Here is a 7,562-nt window from a genome sequence, read left to right as displayed (position 1 = left end):
TGAATATCTGATGATACCGCTAACTAAGGTTACGTCAAGTGAATAATTAGCAAACTCTAACCACCCAATCAAAATGAAGGATGCACAGGTTCTTGAACCAATCAGGTATCAGCTTTCTGAAACAATTGATCTACCACCTCTATTTGGAAATTTTGATCATAGCAAAAGAAAACCATAACCAAACACAAATATAATCTCAAGAATACATCCATTTGGGTGGTGACACCATATCCACAACAATATATTAGTGTGTTTTTATTTTTAGCATACGGAACTCCCTGATCATATTCGTTTTTAAGATACAAAAATCAGATATGCTTCAACACGGATTGGCTCATTAGAAAGTTCACCAAATCAACCTGAAGGTGTCCTCAGACCTTCATGGAGAGATATGTCATATCGGAGTAAAAGATCTGGGTCCGGTTCCACAAAGCCATCTTAGCACTAAGGTGATTGTAACTCCCATACTTTAAACACTGGCTTACGATAGTCGTAACGCTAAGATCGCATTGTGGTGCCCTGAATGGCAATGTATCTACCAAGACTGGAAATATGCAACAGACTAGACCATAGTCTCCCATCGGTGTAATCCTGTAATAGAAAAAGAACCTTTATACGAGTCAACTTTTGATATTTTTGTAAAAAAGTTCTAGAAAAAGCACTTTGATACTGTACAAAAACTATACACTGTAGGAAACCTAGATCAACTAGATCCTATGAACTACATTTAAATATCTTAAAATTCAATAGACATGACAGAAAAAAAAACATTATAAAGAGAGCTAGAAGGCACCAAGTCTGAATACAAAGTGATAAATACTAATGTACAAAGTAAGCCTCATCCTCCCCACCCAGGGGTGTTAATTAGAGGCAATCCAAGGAACATCCCTGGGACAATGGATCAGCACAGGTCATTGAACTCCAGCATCTTGGCAATGATCAACACGCATTATCAACACATTATCAACACATTTGTGTGGAAAAAATAGAAAAACATCATGGCAATGCTTACCAAACAACATTGTTGTGAAAAAAACATGAGTCATACATCATACACAAATTCAACTATTTTTACAGTTCCTTTTTAGTGGAAAATAGAATATTATCATATAATTTCAACCTTATGTCTACCTTAGCAGACAGTTTAGAAGAGTAAAGGGTCAATATTTTCCACCCAAAATATAATAAAACAAACATCTCCATTGAATTTTAGCTTTAAACTGCCACAGCGGTAGTTTGGACAAGTAACAATTCTATGTTATAATTGGCAAATTATAATCTGGATCTCCTTAAAAATCCTGGATGTAAGATCATCAATAACAATACAATAGATGGCACAAGCTGTACACATATAAATGAAGTTACTTTCACAGAGATTCTTTGTGCATGCCACCTTGGCACAGTCTCATCTTTCTGTAATGGATGGGTAAAATTAACTATGTCACAGATTCAAGCCATTCCTCTTCAACTACCCCTGATACCTTGACACTAATGCCCACTGCCCTGGAGTAAGCTGCAAATCAAACATCACTGCAGTAGGCCTCTTTGCTAAATAGTTTGGTTTAGGGTTTATTTTTTAATATTTTTATCACTGAATTGATTCACATAACAGGCAGGCAGGAAATAAAATGTCACATATTCGTCTCATTCCATCTTTGAAATGTTAGGCTTTTAGTGCCATAAGCAATTTTATGAAAACATATATGCCCTTGGAATCATCTCCAGAGCTGTTTTGGTGCCTAGTGAAGATTAAATCATAGCTAATAAGTGACACATCTGACCTTCAATGACCTTGATGACCCCAAATGACCTTTCAAATGACTGATCAATCAGGGGTATCACATCGTTATAAAGTGCTCATCAAAAATGAAAAAAGAGGTATCAAATTTACAGATAGACTACCTCAAATTTCAAAACACCAAAGGTTTATCTGCTTATTCTGTCCAAGTTCATACAAAAGGTTTGTAAAAAGGTGAAGCTTATACACTGTCAAGACCTTGGTTAACGGAGCCTAGACCAAACAAGCTGCTTTGTATGCTAAGTTAAACAGGTGATTTGCATAGAGTACATTTCTTGCACAGAACCTCAGTCCTATGAATGTGTAAAAATAACCATGAAAGTTAATAAATGCTGTTGAAGTTATCAAGGCCAAACCAAAAGCAGTTTTGATGGTTTTGAGAAATTGTGAGTTTCATTTTTCAAAATCATGCTAGCCTTGGATAATACATCTTGATGAGGTAAGCGGATCCACCAGCCTATATCTTGGTTCTATCCTTGCCACATCAAGGCCACTTTTCTTGGCTTGACTTGGCTGGTAAATCACTTTCATACGAAGGTGTAACAGTCGTGGATGTTGATTTTGTTACACGTTCTATGATTGGATTATCGATATGCGCGACAGTCCAATCATATTTAGCACAGGAAAGTGGGCTTTATGTGGCAAGGGTGGAAACAAGGCTTTGAATATGAGGCTAGCAGACGCTCTTGCCTCGGGAAGATGTGGATAATAATGTTTATCTCTGGTATGTAACAGAATTCTCTCATACATGGTATTTTGACCTGAGAAGCAAGCATATCTTTTTAATTAATCATATGAATTGTACAACCATTTATGTGAAATGAGATTTCAAACGTGTTTCAGCAGCAATATCACATAAGGATTCCCAAGAACAGGCTTCATACATTGGGAGTTCACGATTAAAAGTTCTTCATTTCCAAAATATAAGTTAAATTACAAATCTAAATTAAATCTTATACAGCAATGTACAGCAAGGCACAATATCAATATGGCTTAAACCACCAATTTTTTCAGGTAGCAAAGAATAGCTAAAGACGGCAAATATATTTATTTTTTTCATCCCTCCTACAGCTAATATTTGTAAAAACATTGTGTGATCCACTTAAAAAAGAGAGCTTATGGCAGCTCTTTTTTTCAAATTTTAATTCATATTTATTTGTGATCCAACATATAAAAAAATAATGTCATATTATAACCTGGATAAAAGAAGATGGTACAGAAAATATGCAGCAGGGATTCCAGGATTGGAGAATATACATACACTGGTAATAAAATACCTGTATGGATGACTATATGTCAAGCCCAGGAAAAATCAATAACTCTGTTTAACAATCGGGTGTGGTCAAGCATTCTCAAAATTGAAAGTGCATGTCATGGTGGTGAAAATAGAATAAACATATTTGACTACCTTACAGCTAGTTTTCAAAAAACAAAACGGCATGCAATAAACCAATTGAATATTGATGTTTTTTACACTAAAACAGCAGCAATAACATCCTTCAAGCGAATGTCAAATATGGCAAGTTGGAGTTAAAGACATGGTGGAAAAAACATGCAGGAAGTACAAACTTGTGGTAAGGTGTGGTTTTGAAAAAGTTTAAAAAACAAAAGAAACAAAGTCATAATTCAAGCTTCTTTTCACTCAATCAGAATGTTGTGAACCCTTTCCAAATAATAAATGTCAGCTTTTAACAATTATGTCCTGGCCAAAGTATGAGCAAATGTGGTTGATGACATGACAGATTTTGGATGATTGAAATTATTTTCTTAAGATGGTTTTAAAGCTTTTTTTCTTAATTTCATAGGCACTTGAACATTATATTTTAACAATCATTTCCACGCAATAATGAAAAACTAAGCAGTAAAGCCTTTTAGTCATAATTGGTTGTGCTGTCAGTGAAAAACAAGACTCTACCACCAAGCCATCACATTTGTTGTAACTATGGTAACATGAACTGGGAAATTTGTAATTTCCATTTGGGAACTTTTTACTGATATTTGTTGCAAATATGGGGCTGAAAAGCGGCCACTGAACAGGTCCTCAAGAATCCCTACATAGTTTTCTTTTTTCAGACCTATTTAGTTCCATATATTTCAGGACAACATGACAAGATACAGGATGTTCGAAAACATTTTTTTTTTACAAATTGATTTCAATATTAATACGAGTTCTGGATAGCATATTGAAAAGACTTGATAAGGCTACTCTGATAGTCCTTATTTTGAAGCTGACATTAAAGAACAACTTTTACATATTTACATGAAATCAACACACTTTGATATTTTTATTTACAAAAGTGATGGCAAGCTAATGAAATAACAAGAGAATCAATTACTCGGGCCTTTAAATCACATATGTATATCTCAATCTTAATAAGCTGTACAAACACTGCTGACACATTTCTGAGGACAAAATATTCAATACATCTAGCGAAGAGAATTAAAATTCAGGAAGGTAACTCTAAATCAAGGAAGATAACTCTGAATCAAGGGAGATAACTCAAAACCAAGGGACATAACACAGCTGCCAAACAGTGCAAAAGCAATGAAGGAAATCTGTGCCACAAAAGGAAAGAGAAAAATCAACTCGGAAATAAATACGACTGACTGCAAAACATACTTAAGCTGACATGGTAAAGAATAAACAATGACTACACAATAAGGCATACAAGAATGTTACATTTCTGCGCACATACAAATATTGTGTGCGTTTCACCATCTTCTTGTTTTGAACACATTTTTCTTGAAAGAATTATTTTCAACTCACAGCGTACAAACTGTAAATTCAATTGTGCCATATACATTGAAGGATCAAAGGACCAGGCAAATTGTCATCCTGATTATGATGGTTATCATGGAAACTCTTCAGAGGACAATATTTTGACATGAGCCTTGTAAAGATATCAAAATATGGATGTAACAAAATACTTGTACTGTTTTACACTTTTCACAAACTTAAATATTTGAGAAAATCAAACAATGATTGATTTAAAATTATTGTACCAAATGTGTGTTAGAATAAAACCCTACAGTAGGATCTACAGTACATAATGATCCAATCATAATAGATTCGCAAAGTGGACATCTGGCAACAGTAAAACCTTAATAATCAGAACAGTTTCTGACATTAGGGACACTATGATATTCTGGGGGGGTGGAGACTTGGATTTTATCTAAAAACTTAAACTGTCCCTGAAAATGCTTGAAAAACTGTTTGCTTCAAAACAAACATGATTAAAAAAACACATTTAAACTCATAGTTTCAAGTAATAAAATATCTGTTTTGTAGATGTACCTGAATTAGATCCAGCCATACTAACTCCCAGGCCATCCTACCCCAAGAATATCAAATGGTTGGTCACTCAGCCACCAGCCCTAAGCCTGTGTCTAATGAAGCTTCTTTCAATCTCATGAGCTCAGCTCAAACGTTATAAAGAATGTTGCCCTGGACTTACCATCTCCATACTAATAAAGACCTGACAATCAGGTATCACTAAATATCAAATTACGTTGTTATTTCTGTCTTCGGCACTGATTATTTTATTTCACTTAGCAAAAGACAACATCAGGTAATTTGAGCGTCTATTGTCTGCACATGGTGCAGTTCATTTGTGCGGAGAGGGGAGGCAGGTGAGCTACACAGATCATTTCACAGAACAGTCACAATAATTACCGAACATGAACCAGGTTTCATTGGTGAAAAATAGAGTGAAACCCCTTTTTCTACACAGTTGCAGTGAAATCACCCGAATAACATATTTCTAGATTAATTAAACACACCTCATGTCCCTTTGTATAAATATAGACTTCGCAAATGATAAATATCCAAGCAGGCTTCTGGGTAACAGGATCTGGATTAATAGTGTCTGGATAAATGGGGGTCCAGGCTCAGAGGGTTTAACTGTTAACAATCTGTTTCACTGAACCATACAATCCTAGCAAATAATGACTATCCCTAGCAAATAATGACTATCGTCTCACTGATCTGACTCCTAAAAAATATATAAAAAAAGAACACCTTTCCAAGCAGTGTCAGTAAAACAACATATTCCTATCACTGATGACCTTTAACAAAGATGGCTGACACGTTCTAGACTTTGTATTTACACTATAGATCCAGTAAATTAAGGATTGCTCTTCAAACATGAAGTAACACATTTGTTGAGGTCCAGATCCAGTGACAGTTGTTTCCTGGCAACATATTCCTGCTTCTGGTGACGCCTCGGAACAAAATTGCACCTAACACTGTTTCCATATAATGAAGGACATTTAAACTTGGAAGCATTTCTGTTTCCGATTTCTGTATCCAATTACAAACATTGTGGTTAATAAAACTTCCCAAATTCTTGGACCTGGTACCCTCGCTTCTAAAAGATGACAATTGTTAGGGCCAGATGTCTGAATCTTACAAGCACAGCCGTTATAATTCAATAACAGGCACCAATATTCAAATTCTTGATGTGGTTCAGTTCCTGGTTCATACCAATAGATTTAAGGTTCCAAAGGTGAGAAACCTGTAAACAGATGTGAAGACAAGCACTCCCATCGTCCTCTGTGACATCTCTGTGAAGTGTTACCCTGTCAGACGAAGAAGACGCGAAGAGCCTGTACATGTAGCACCGATACAGCTGTGATATCCTTACATTGCAGTTGACCCTAGAACTATGTACACGACCTTGAACCCTGACACAGGTCAAGGTCAAGGTATATCTAAAGACAGCAGATCCTCAAATCTTCCCTGTTACCTCCCCTGAAAACGAATTTGAATGGTGATTAAAAAAAAACAAGCGATAATTTTACATGGGACTGTCCGAAAATTGCTCGAAAGTTGTCCTTCCGGCACTGTGTTCAAATGAGTGAGTGAGTGAGTTTGGTTTTACGCCGCTTTTAGCAATATTCCAGCAATATCACAGCGGGGGACACCAGAAATGGGCTTCACACATTGTACCCATGTCGGGAATCGAACCCGGGTCTTCGGCGTGACGAGCGGTGTTCAAATGAAATTTCCGTATATCCATTCAGCATAACATCCCACATACAAATCTAACATAAACGTTATTTAAAATCGATATTAAGGAGGAACTAATTCACTGAGCCAGGACGAACAAAACTGTCGTTAGCAAACCGTCTCCTCGTGCTTACCTTCGACATGCATGATATGGGGTGCCGCGAAACGGATCACTGGTTTCGAGGTACTCCAATTCTTCTTAACCAATCAGATCAGAGAACATGCCGACTTATATGTTACAAAGAGGAGATCAATATTTTGTTTCGTAAGATTTGCGTGATGTTATGCTGAATCGAGGTACCGAAATATCATTTGAACACAACGCCAAGGGAACAACAATCTTGTTAGTCATGATGCAACACAGCAGTATTCCAGCTATGTGATGGCAGCCTGCACATAATCAAGGTCATAGGTAATGTACAAAGCAAGGCTAACTCAGTAGATTACTTGAGTGAGTGAGTGAATATGGTTTTACTTAAAATGTTCGTAGACGTGCCTTGGACAAGTGGCAACGTTCTCACGTAATGTTGGAGAGACAGACAATATGAGTGAATGAGAGAGTTGGGTTTTACACAACTTTGAACATCAGGCTGGACTTCCGTTCTTTTTGGGGGGTTAAGGATGTTTGGCCCCAAAATTGAGGTGGGTAGGATAAAGTTAAAAAATCCAACTTCAAATATATTTCTTTGATTTCCACAAAATGGAAGTCCGGAAGTTTTCACAATAAATTTTCAATCGAATAGTTGAAAATTGATA

This window comes from Haliotis rufescens, unplaced genomic scaffold (genome assembly GCF_023055435.1).
Source record: "Haliotis rufescens isolate VD_foot unplaced genomic scaffold, xgHalRufe1.0.p SCAF_33, whole genome shotgun sequence".
Lineage (NCBI taxonomy): Eukaryota > Metazoa > Mollusca > Gastropoda > Lepetellida > Haliotidae > Haliotis > Haliotis rufescens.
This window is presented reverse-complemented; position numbering follows the sequence as displayed.